Genomic DNA, 12,710 nt, shown 5'->3' with positions numbered 1-12,710 from the left:
AGAACATAGAGATGATATAAGCAGAAAGTTTGGAAATGGAAGGATGTAAAAGTAGGTGGTAGAAATTAAGCACTCTGATAGAAATAAAGAATGCTTTGTGGTGGGCTCAGCAACAGCAGGACACCTTAATGGAAGAGTGGGTGGATTTGAAGACATAGTAGTATAAAGTCCCTGCCCAGAAACTCAGAGTGCAAAAAGAAGACTAAAAAATTTAACAAAACACAATATATGAGAATGGTAGAACAATTACAGGTGAATTACACACACACATATGTGCATATACATACATACATATATGTTACATTTTGTTCATCAGGTTGTGAAAGAGAGGGTACTACTGCTGACAATTTTCAACCTGCCTCTTTTTCTGTGTTATTTCCACAAACATGTATTCATGTGTTTATTATCCAGGGTACCAGTAAAAAGAAGTAAACCACTCCAATTATTTAAAGTAATGTTAATGATAATTCCTCAGGTAGAAGGAAAATCAGTTAGGGCAAAACACTGAAACTATCTACATAAAGAAAGGAAGATGAACGGATAAATAATAAATGAAGTTCAAGTAAGGGTCTTTTCTATTAATCTTATCTAAAAGAAAAGTACTTAGAACAACAAGAGTAACAGTGTATTGGGTTATTACATCATATGGGCAAGTGAAATGAAGAAACTGTTTTTGTAAAGTAGGTGTCTTCACGGGCAAAAGTTGTAGCTGGAGTTTTCTCCAGTCCTGCCCAGGCCCGCAGCCACTCAGACCCAGGTAAACACTCAGACTTATATTACTTATAAACTGTATGGCTGTGGCAGGCTTCTTGTTATCTAGTTCTTATATCTTAAATTAACCCATTTTTATTAATTTATAAATTGCCACGTGGCTTGTGGCTTACCGGTACTTTTACATCTCATGTTCTTTGTGTCTGGCCGGTGACTCCTGACTCAGGCTTCCTCTTCCCAGAAATCTCTTTTTTGCTTGTCCTGCCTATACTATACTTCCTGCCTAGCTACCTGCCAATCAGTGTTTTATTTATCAACCAAATCAGAGCAACACATTCATTGCATACAGAGCTGTATCCACAGCACTTACCCTCACCCCTTTTTTTTCCAAAAAGGAAGGTTTTAACTTGTAACATAGTAAAACTACACATAACAAAATAATTATCAAGCAAGAAGTATAGTTACAATATCGAGTCTATGTATAATATCTAGTCTATTTGTATTTGGCAAAATTAAAGAAGATATCCTATCTATTCTATTTGTGAGCCTAAGTTTTTATATCTAACTTATCTTTTATCATAACTAAAAAAATTATAACTATCTAGTCTTCAACTACATCAAAGACCTCAGAAGGTTATAATATTACCTGAGAAACAGGAGAACGATGCAAGCAACTTTTGGGAGTCTTGTGAGAGTAGACAGAGACTACTGGCAGCCTGGATAGTCATCTAAAGTTCCTCTGTAAAGTTGGGGCTTCTGTCTTTAGCCCACAGGCTTAGAGTCTCTCAGTCACTTCTCTCTGTGTCCTGTAGAGTGTCTGGCAGTTTCCTCTGCGAAGCAGGAACCTGAAGGACTATTTTGCTAAGCAAAGTTCAGTGGTCACATTTCTATGGGTCCTGCATGTCCAGTCGATACTTTTTTTTTTTTAAAAGCAGTCCAGGCAAGAACGGTTTCTTGCCCAAATGGTTATTTTGGTCAAGAAGAAGATAAACTCCATACAGAGTGTCTTCAATGCCCATCCTCCTTTCTGAAGTAAATTGGTGCTGCCAGGAACAGACACGTCACACTGTCCAGAAAAGTCTAAATTTTTAAAACATTTTAAATGCCATATTCTGTAGGTCTTTGAGTGTTTGAAGATTACCTATCTATCTGAAATATATCTATGTATACCTAGAAAACTTAACTAACATGGCTACAGTTTGACTATCATAGAAGACTAATTATTAATCTGTATTTCTTAATTATCTATTATAATTTCAATGAGCTCCATAAACATAATAGCTCTAAGGAGAGTAGAATATATATATATATATATATATATATATATATATATATATATATATATATATACATATACAGTATAACAAAATTAAGTTTAAACTTGTATCAATAAACTAAAATCCATAGCAATGTAAAACATTTTAAGCAAGTTGTTGTTATTAATCTTATCTAAGAGAAAAGTACTTAGACCAATAAGAGTAACAGTGCATTGGGTTATTACATCATATGGGCAAGTGAAATGAAGAAACTGCTTTTGTAAAGTAGGCGTCTTCATGGGCAAAAGTGTTTGCTTGAAGGTGGACTTTGGTAGTTTAAAAATATATTTTATTTGGTTATATTTTAAAAGATGGAAGGAAAGAAAGAAAGAAAGAAGAAAGATAGAAAGAAAGAAAGAAAAGAAGGAAGGAAGGAAGGAAGGAAGAAAGAAAGAAAGAAAGAAAGAAAGAAAGAAAGAAAGAAAGAAAGAAAGAAAGAAAGAAATCCTAGCCACTAGGTTAAAGTTTAACAACTGAACTGTTATTTATATCTCCTGGGAGAGGCAAAATCAGTTTTCTCCAATAGAGTGACACTGGGTACATCAACCACTCCAGGGAGCCTCATGAATGGACCCCACAGTGGTTTTTTTTTTTTTTTTTTTTTTTTTTTTTTTTTTTTTTTTTTTTTGTGTGTGTGTGTGTGTGTGTGTGTGTGTGTGCTTTTATTTGGCTACAGTTTGTTAGTTTTTTTCCTGTTTTTTCCTTATATTGTTTTCTTGGTTTGGGGGCTTGTTGTATTAGGTTTTTGTTTGTTTGTTTTTAGAAAGAACTTAAAGTTGGGTGGGTAGGGAGCAAGAGAGGATCTGGTAGAACTTGGGGAGGGGAAAGAATATGATCAAATATATTTAAATTTAAAAGTTGTTTTTAAAAATTATAATAATAAAAAAACTTCAAGGTTAGCCTGATCTACATAATGAGAATTGTCTCAATCACAACAAAACAAAACAAAATGAAAGTATTATAGAGCTTAGGAGATGGATCCGTGGGTAAAGTGCTTTCCATGCCTTTGTTTGGGTCCCCCGTATCCATGGAAGTGGTAGAGTTAGTGGTCCACTTCTGTAACTCCACTGCTGTGGATGCAGAGACAGGTGGATTCTGGAGGTTTACTGGACAGCCGAACAGCAGCATTCAGAATAGCTCTAAAAATGTGGGGAGAATAAATCTAGCCAAGGATATGGAAAGCCTCTAAAGGCAAAACTAAGATATTGAAGAAAGAAGTTGAAGAAGACGCTAAAAGAGGAAAAGACCTCACATGCTCATATACATACAGATGGAGTTAATACGATGCAAATGCCTAGACTACTGGGATAAATCCCCAGACTCAATGAAATCCCCATCATAGTTTTAATGCCATTCTTTGCAGAACTAGAAAAAATTAATATTTTTGAAAGTGAGCAAAACCCAGCTGTGAAGACAAAGGATATGCATCATGTGAGTAACTTATGAAATATAATTAAAATAATATATGTGTATGCTCATATGTGCATGTTATCATTCCTACTGAATATAATTTAAACAGTATATGTGTGTGCTCTTATGTGCATGTTGTCATTCCTGCTGAATATAATTAAAACAGTACATGTGTGTGCTCATATGTGCATGTTGTCATTCCTACCGAATCCTTAGCAGCAGAAATAGTTGGTGCTATATTTTTTCTTGCTAAGCTCAGACACAGCTTTTTTTAAGAGTACTATGATTTAGATACTTAATACTAATCAATCAAAGTTGGCATTGAAGATAAAATCTACTTCAAACATAAAATTACATTACTGTACAAATGAGAAGTCAGAGGATGTGAGAATTTAAAGAATATTCTGGTTACTTACCAAGACACATAGTTAATGGAAAATTCAGGGCTAATGGCTAATGTTTATCTGGCTCTTCAATCTATCAGTCACTCGTCTGAAAGCTCCATGTGCAGAAATTCGTTTAATCCTCAAAACATTCATAAACTATATGAGTTACTATAGTTTTTGATTTTACAGGTGAAGCAACCAGGGAACAGAGATGCAATCTTAGGCTTGGGATTTGGATACAGGCACACTTTACACATAAACCACGATCTTTACCAAAATGTTAAATTGCTCACAGAATATAAATAAAAGCATTACTCAGTCATTTCAAAAGAACTTAAAAATTAACTTTTTTTTATATGAACTCAGTGGCAAGAACCACTCAGGTGGAAGCATGCAGCAGCTCTTAGGGGTGGCAGTACCAGCAGCCCAGGCTCTAATAACTCAGTGGATTCTCCAGAGCTCCTTAGGTGTCCATTCAACTAGGACCTCCCCACAGTGTTAGAGGAACTGATTAAGGCTTCAGAACAGAATCCAGGTGATGCACAATATGATTGTCAAAGAGCTTATTGTCTAATTCTTGGGAAATACTGAGATGCTACTGCTGATGTAAAGAAGTCTCATGAACTTAGTCCAAATAATTCTACTCCTCCCCCGAGGAAGGAACACATAAATACTGTGGGGGAAAAAAACCAACATTGCTTCTGCTCTAGAAAGTTTTGCAGAAGGACAAAAATTAGTGCAGATGTAAATTTCACTATCTGGATTAAAAGGTGTCAAGATACTTAGAATGGATCAGAATCTGTGAGGTGACTGCATGTCGAAAATCAAGTATGGCTGGTATCAAATGGAATCTCATGTAATCATTATACATTTGATCAAGAATCAGAAGAATGATGTAACTGTGGAATTTTCAGAAAAAGAGATGCCTGCTTTGGTGAAGCTCCCTTCTGGGGAGAATTACAGTTTGAAATTGAGATTTCTCCAACCTGTCAGGCCAGAACAGAGCATGTCTAAAGTGCTTTCAACAACAACTAAAATGAAAGTGAAAAGCCGGAGGCTGTGAAAAGACAGAGGGGCCAGGAGAGGTGCTCACAAAAACCAAAGAGACAAACAAAAACAAACCACCACCACCACCACCAACAACAACAACAACAAAAACCCAGCTCACAGCAGTCATAAAGAACCTGCATCCATCACCTCATCATATCAGAAACTGGAGTACATTGGTTGGCGAGATCAAAGATAAAGAGAATAAGAAGCTGGAGGGTGATGCAGCTTTAAACAGGTTGTTTCAGTATATCTGTTCAGATGGCTCTGATGAAGGGGAACATGCCATGAACAAGTCATTTAGGGAGTCTGGAGTGCAGTCTTGAGTACTGTCTCAGGGTTTCCATTGCTATGAAGAGACACCATGACCACGGTAACTCTTAAAAGGAAAACCTTTAATCAGGCCAGCTTACAGTTCAGAGGTTTAGTCCATCATCATCATGGTGGGGCATGGCAGCGTGCAGGCAGACGTGGTGCTGGTGAAGAAGCCTGAGAGTGGAGAAGGAGCTACATCTTGATCCTACAGGCAACAGGAAGTGGTCTGAACTAAGGATAACTTGAGCATAGGAGACCTCCAATCTCACCCCCACAGTGACCTACTTCCTCCAACAAGGCCTAACAGTGCCACTCCCTATGAGCTGATTGGGGGCCAATTCCATTCAAACTACCACAAGTGCCAACTGATTTGATGCAGGTAAAAGGAAATCAGTCCTCGTAATGCTATGATATGGAAACAGAACTAGATAAATTAATTTTCTAAAACTGTCTTAGACTACACGTGAGGCATCTTTTTTTAAAAGCAGCAACAACAAAAACCCTGTATTAACTGTGTTCATTGACAATTCATATATATATATATATATATATATATATATATATATATATATATATGACTATATATATATATGACTCTGATTATGGCCACCCTCATGCTCTCAGCCTCTCTCTACCTCTTTACCACCTCCTATCCTTCCTACAATTTCCATCTCCCCATTCATCTTTCTTTGTTTTGTGTCTCAGAGTTTAACCAGGGTCATCCATTACGACCATGGGTATAGAGCTATCCATTGGAACCCAATGGGCTCACCAGTAGGGGTTTGCAACTGAAGATAACATCTATCCATCTTCTAGAATCCATCAGTAGCCATAGTTCATCAGGATGGGGTAGGGCTCTGTGGGCCTCTCGGTTTCTTGCATAAATATTCACAGCCCCTGTCTTCTGTGGGTCCATTGCAGGCCATTATGAGCAGCCCTATCTGTTGTAAAATTAGAATTTTATTGGCTGTCATACCCAGAATGTAGCATTTTACAGCATTTTTCCTATCTCCTGGCTCTGTCTTGCATTGTTTCTATCTCTTCTTGCTTAATGTTCTCTGTGTCTTAGAGGGGATATAAATGTCCTCCTTTGGTGTAAACACTTAATCATCTCTTATTTTCAGTGCCTTTGGCAGGCATGCATCACTAAAGGCTTCCATCTTCAACTGTACCGTGTAATCTGTTCACAATCTTATTTACTATTGGATATAATGAAAATACTGGCCATAAATTTTCATCATTGCATTTAAATAAAAATGCTATTTTTATTCTTTTAAAATTCTTTAAAAATTGTACTTCATGATAAAAAAGAAAAAGAAACTATCAGACCTCTGACTCCAGTGGGGCTAGGTATCAGTGCAGGCCTAAGGATTAGGCTCAAGTTGGACCAGAGTTACCTGGGAGACTTGGGGCCAAAGGGTCAGTGTGGAACAGGTTTTTATTTCTGATGTCCCAGCAGTCACTGCAGGACCAAGAATTTATAATTCTAGTATCCCAGAGGGTGACATGGGTTTGAGGTTTTGACTATAGCCCTCAGCCATTTAGTGAAGTTCAGTGGGACCCACACTTGCACTTGTGGTCCCAGAGGGTTTGTGGAATTCAGCTTGACCATGAATTTGACTCCATCGGGGTATCAGGGTGATCAGCACGAAGTACCACCTTGGTTCTTGATCCAAGACAGGATCATGTCAGTGACCCCACATTATAGTCATCACCAAATTTCACCAATCCCCATAGCTGAACTTCATGCAAACATCCCACTAGGAAGATTCACAAAAAAAGTAAAATATCCAAACAGAGTCAGAAGAATGGAAAAAAATCCCAACTGGAAGATAAATTCATTCCAATGGATGTGTAAAAAAAATCATGAATAACCACAGAAAGTATGACACAAAAACAATCATGATTCATCCCCAACCTCCCAACTCCTGTATAATGGGACCCTAAATAAATGACAGAGGGAGTCTTTTTCTATGTGAGAAAGATTTGTCTTGATTTTTAAAAGATGTATTTATTTTTATTTTATGTTTATGAGTGATTTACCTGCATGTACATACATGTACCACAGGTATGTTCAGTAACTGCAAAGACAAAAGGGGATTGGAAGCCTGCAACTGGAGTCACAGTTGGTTGTAAGCCCCCGTGGTGGGTACTGTGAACTAAACTCTTGTCCTCTGGAGGAGCAGTGAGTACTCTTAACTACTAAGCCATCTCTCCAGCCCTAGAGTCTCACATTTTAAAAGAACAAATCATCATATGAAAGAGTAAAACAAACAGATGCATAAAACAAGGAAATATATTCAGGACTTCCACAAGGCAGTTTCCATAGAAAGAAAAAGTTACTAAATTGAAAGAGAGAGTTCAAAATACAAAGAAAAAAATTTCAGCAAGAAATGGAAGCACTGAAAAAGAAAAACAAACAAACAAACAAACACCCGAAATTAAATACTTGTGGTGGTATTATGTTCCCCCAGAGAACAGAACAGCCACTAGATACAGAGGCTAGAAAATGGTGGCACATACGCCTTTAATCCTATCACTTCGGAGGCAGAGATCCATCGGGATCTCTGTGAGTTTAAAGCCACACTGGAAACAGCCAGAAATGGTGACTCACGTCTTTAATCCCAGGAAGTGATGGCAGAAAGCAGAAAGGTATATAAGGTGTGAAAACCAGGAACTAGGTTGGTTAAGCTTTTAGGCTTTTGAGCAGCAATTCAGCTGAGATAAATTTGGATGAAGACACAGAAGCTTCCAGTCTGAGGAAACAGGATCAGCTGAGGAATTGGCAAGGTGAGGAAGCTGTGGCTTTTTCTGCCTCTCTGATATTTCAGCGTTTACCCCAATATCTGGCTCCAGGTTTGTTTTTGTTAATAAGACCCTTTAAGATTTGTGCTACAAATGCTCAATCAAATAAATCCACACCTGAAAGCATTATCAAGAACAAGTTTCAGAAACTGGAGATAAAATGAAAAATATAATACAAACAGATATACATAAGGAAAAATAAATAGGGGCATGAACAGTTATCTCCAAAAATTCTGGCATACAATCCGAAGACCAAACCTGAGAATTCATGGCATACAAGAAGGAGAATAAATAAAATCAAGTGGACACAGACAGACAGTTTGATGACATTATGGAAGAAAACTTTCCAAGCTTACAGGACAAAATGGACATCCAAACTCAGGAGGCATTTAGAACACTATGTAGACATAACTGGAAAGACACTTTCTATGATGAGTCATAGTACAGATGTAAACTCTACAAAATAATTTTCTAGAATTAGTATAAGAAAAATATCAACATAAAGGCAAAGGCAAGGGTATAAGAACAACTCTCCCAGACCTTTTATCAATACCCATAAAAGTCAAAAAAAGAATGAGATGATGTATTGCAGTCTCTGAAAGTTAAGAATTGCAAACCAGGAATGCTATACCCAACAGTGTTATCTTTCAAAATTGATGGATAAATAAGAAAATTTCAAGATAACACAAGCTAAGGCAGTTTATGACAATCAAGCCAGCACTGTAAAAATTCTTAAAGGAATACTATGCAGGAAAGAAGAAGAAAGATTGTCCCCTGCATGAGATTACATGGATGGACACACTCACTCCTTAAAAGGAACAAATAAACAAAATAGAGTTGGAGAGCTGGGAAACAACTGTGCAATACAGAAAACCAGAAAACTCACAAAACTCAAGGGAGAAGGAAAAGAAATACCAACTAACCCAGCAAAAGAAAACAGTATTAATCTGAGTTATTTTTAACTGTCAACTTAAGATAACCTAAAGTCACGTGAGAAGGAAATTGAGGGTTGCCCAGATCAAATTGCCTGTGGGCACATGTACGAGGAATTGTCATGATTATTAAGATAATAGAGTCCAGGCCACTGTGAGTGGCACCACTTTGAAAGAAGGTGGTCCTGGGCTGCCTAAGAAGGTTAGCCAAGCATGGATCTGTGAAGAAACTAGAAAACAGCTTTTATCCATGGTTTCTGTTTAAGGTTCTGAATGATTCCTGTTCTGACTTTATCAATAATGGATATAAGATGACCTTATTTTCCCTTTAGCTGTTTTTGATCAGAAAAATGTATCATAGCAAGAGAAAGGAAACTGGAATTTCCCCCCATAATAACCTTAAATGTAAATGGTATCAGTTCACCACTAAAAAGATGCAGACTAATATCCTGGATTTTAGAAATGAAAACCAACTATATGATGTCTCTAAGAAACACACTTAGCATAGGCATGGAAAAACTGAATATGACCAGGCAGTGGTGGCCCATGCCTTTAATCACAGCACTTGGGAAGCAGAGCCAGGCAGATCTCTGTGAGTTTGAGGCCAGTCTGGTCTACAGAGTGAGATCCAGGACAGGCACCAAAACTACATGAGAAACCCTGTCTCAAGAAACCAAAAAAAAAAAAAAAAAAAAAAAAAGAAAGAAAAAGAAAAAAGAAAAACTGAATATCAAAGGATGGAAAACAATCTGTGGAATAAATGGAAGCTATAAACAAGCAGTTGTAGCAATCTCTACATCTGATCAAGTAGAATTCAAATCACAACTAATTAGAAAAATAAAGTGGAACACTGCATATTAATAAGGGGAGCAATCTATCAAGAAGATATAGCAACTGAATGCATTTATATGCAGAACATTGGGGCCACTTATTTCACAAAATAAACATTAAAGTGCATAAAAGGCCATATAGATCCTGACATGAAAAATTAGCATGGGATGTCAATCATCCACTCTCATATTTAGACAAATTTTCCAAACTAAACGTAAGTGAAGAGCCATCAGAGTTAAAGTACATCATGGATCAACTGGATTTAACAGATATATACAGAATATTCTACACAGCAGATAGGGAATAGTATACTTTCTTCTCAGTGGCACATGACAACTCCACTACTGATAACATCTGAAGCCATCCATAGATTGAGCCTTAGCCAATGAGAGAGAGAGAGAGAGAGAGAGAGAGAGAGAGAGAGAGAGAGAGAGAGAGAGAGAGACTTTCAAGGAGGGTCTAATATTAGTCCTCAATTTGTTCAACCAAATACAAAGTTTGAAAAAGGCTACCAAATTCATTCAGTGAAGCTAGTGTGTGCTCTGATTCCAACACAAGATAAAGACAATTTTTTTTCTTGATCCATAAAGATACAATAGTCTCAGCAAGATATCTACAAACCAAATTAATAACACACTAAGAAAGTCATACATTACTACTATGTAGGCTTCATCCTGCAGTTGCATGGTTGGTTCAACATATGTAAATCAATAAATATATCTGTCATAGATTTAGCTTAGTGTTTTTGTGGGACTCCTGACTGTGAGAATAAGTGGCTCTCTAACTCTTGTGTCTGCTCTTGGGACTGTTTCTTCTGTTGGGTTGACTTGTCCCATTTTTAATGTTGGATTTTGATTTAATTATAAAATATAGGCTATGTACAACAAATCTACAGCCAACATTATACTAGATGGAGATAAATGGAGATCATTTCCTGTAAAATCAGAAGTGAGCCAAGGATGCCCACTCACTCTTTTCTTATTCAGTATAATGCTTGAGGTTTTAGCTAGAGCAACAAGACAAGAAAAACACATGAAAGGGATAAAAATAGAAAAGAAAAATTTAAAGTATCCCTATTTGCAGATGATATACTTTTATACCTAAAATAATCTTATAAAATCTACCAAAAAAGTTTTAGATCTAGTAAACACTTTCAGGAAAGTTGCAGAATACATTATGCCAATATAAAAACTAATGGCTTTAATAGATACTAACAGCAAACTCATAGATACAGAAATTATGAAAAAAAATAGCTCCAAAAAATAAAACAACATACCCAGGAAGAAACCTAACCAAAAGATGAAAATTCCCAGACACCAAAAAGGGAAATCAGAGAAGAAAATAGACCATGGAAGAGCTTCTGTGTTCCTGGATTGGGAAAATTAATAGCATGAAAATCACTATAGTACCAAAGTTATTATACAGATTCAATCCAATAGCTAATAAAATTCTGATATCATGCTTCACAAAAGTAGAAAAGAAAAGGAAAAAAAAAACCACAAGCAATCAAAGAATCTATATGGAACCACAAAAGACCAAGAAGAGTCAAAGCAATTTCAAGGAGTGAAAACACAGCTGAATCTGACCTCAAATTATACTGCAGAGCTATAGTGACAACGACAGCCTTGTACTGGAATAAAGACAGGCAAACCAACAGAACAGGATAGAGAACCGGGAAATACACCAAAAAGTTATGGCCACCTAATTGTTTCATAAAAACAGTAAATAAAAAGAAAAGCAGTGAATAGAAAAAAACAACAACTCTGTATCTGTTCCATAAATGGTTCCAGTAAAACTGGATACTCACCTGCAGAAAAGTGAAAAGTAGGTCTTTATCTTTTATCATGTATGAAAATAAACTCAGCATAGATCAAAGAACTTGAATGAAAACCTTAAATGACGAAACTGCTAAAGGTAACATAGGGAAGGCTCTTCAAGACACTGAGGTGCATTTTCTGAACAGAACATCAATAGCATAGGAATGAGCACAACAGACGGGGCTACATGAAATTAAAAGGTCTCTACGACAGATGGGAACAAAAACAGAGACCTACAGCAAGACATTATGCAGAGCGAGAGCCCTTGATCTACTCACCCCTAAAAAGGATGCCCCCATCAATCCCTTCCCGCAGAGCTCAGAGAACCCTACAGAGGAGGTGGTAAAAAAAAGAGTGTGAGAGCCAGAAGGGATGGAGGACACCAGGAGAACAAGGTCCTCTAAATCAGCAGGAGCAAAGCTCATATGAGCTCAGAGACTGAGGCAGCATGCCACAGGGCCTGCATGGTCTGCACCAGGTCCTCTGCATATGTATTATGGCTTCCAGTTTATTGTTCTCGTGGGATTCCTGAGTGTGCAAACAAGTGAGTCTCTGATTCCTGTGCTTTCTCTTGGGCTTCTTTCCTCTGTCGGTTTGTCCTGCCAACTTCAATGAGATGGTTTTTGTTTTATCTTAATATATTTTACTGCGTTATATTTTAATATTATCTCTTAGGGGCCTGTTTTTTTTTTTTTTTTCTTTTTTGAGAGACAGAAAGGGAGTAGACCCTGATGGGAAGGAAGCGGGGAGGAACTGGGAGGAGTAGAGGGAGGGGAACCATAATCAAGATATATGACGTGAGAAAAGAATTTATTTTTAATAAAAGGAAGAAAAGTCTCTGCATAGCAAAGGAAACTCTCAGTAGAACAAATAGGCAGCCCACAGAATGTGAGAAAATATTTTACAAGCTATACTACAAACAAGAAGCTAATATCTAAAATTTACAAAGAATTGCAAAAATTAAACACCTATTAACCAAAACTGCCCATTAACAACAGAACTAATAAAATAAACAATACCCCAAAGAAGAACCACAAATGACCAATAAGTATTTTTTAAATGTTCATCATCTCTAATCATCAGGGGAATGCAAATTATAACCACTTTGGGATATCAGTTCTCCCCAATTAGAATGGTTGT

General features: G+C 36.9%; 1 pseudogene; it reads left to right on the top strand.

Annotated features, from left to right (window-relative positions):
- Window positions 1-3,054: 3,054 nt before the first annotated feature.
- LOC131895648 (protein SGT1 homolog) lies at window positions 3,055-5,196 on the top strand (annotated as a pseudogene).
- Window positions 5,197-12,710: the final 7,514 nt, after the last annotated feature.

This window comes from Peromyscus eremicus, chromosome 19 (assembly GCF_949786415.1).
Source record: "Peromyscus eremicus chromosome 19, PerEre_H2_v1, whole genome shotgun sequence".
Taxonomy (NCBI): domain Eukaryota; kingdom Metazoa; phylum Chordata; class Mammalia; order Rodentia; family Cricetidae; genus Peromyscus; species Peromyscus eremicus.
The sequence above is the reverse complement of the archived record's forward strand: the minus strand, read 5'-3'. Positions and strand labels throughout refer to the sequence as shown.